Source organism: Solanum tuberosum, unplaced genomic scaffold, assembly GCF_000226075.1.
Source record: "Solanum tuberosum cultivar DM 1-3 516 R44 unplaced genomic scaffold, SolTub_3.0 scf00135, whole genome shotgun sequence".
NCBI lineage: Eukaryota > Viridiplantae > Streptophyta > Magnoliopsida > Solanales > Solanaceae > Solanum > Solanum tuberosum.
Window position 1 is genome coordinate 520,841 of NW_006239059.1, and position 647 is coordinate 521,487.

Consider the following 647-nt stretch of genomic DNA (forward strand, 5'->3'; position numbering starts at 1 on the left):
TATTGAAAATGTCACAACTCATCGAAAAAGTCACAACCTAAGTTAGGAATATTATAGTAATTTATCATTCAAGTTAGGAGTTCATGCTTTTAATGTAACTAGTTTTTTGACATGTGCGCTGCACGTGATTACCGATTCCAAAAATATATGCTATAGTAAATAGTATTGCTTATTTAAGCAAAGATTTGAATAATAAGCTTAGTAAAAAATAATATTGCAGATTCTTTTGTGAATATTCAATGTGGATCGTCATATATATCTCTTATTCACGCAAACCTATGAAGATGGTCAATGAAAATTTTTATTAGTTAAATACAATAATGTATATATTAATTTTAATTTGATGAAAGAATAATTATTATATCATCAAAATTATTTTCCTCAAGTACTCGAGGTTATGGAATATACCTGCTTAGAATAGAATGAATTACTTCATCAGAATAGTGGTACCTCATATTCCGCTAAACTTCGAACTCACTCAACGACAATGAATCACACAAAAAAATTTAAAATGCAAGAAGAAGAAGAGTAGAAGATTAAAAAATTGTGGTGGAAAATTGAGAGGAAGCCCCTCTATTTATAGTAAACAAAGGGTAGTACGAACAAATGTTTTTTTTGTGTCTTATCTGAAAAGTCATGATATTTCC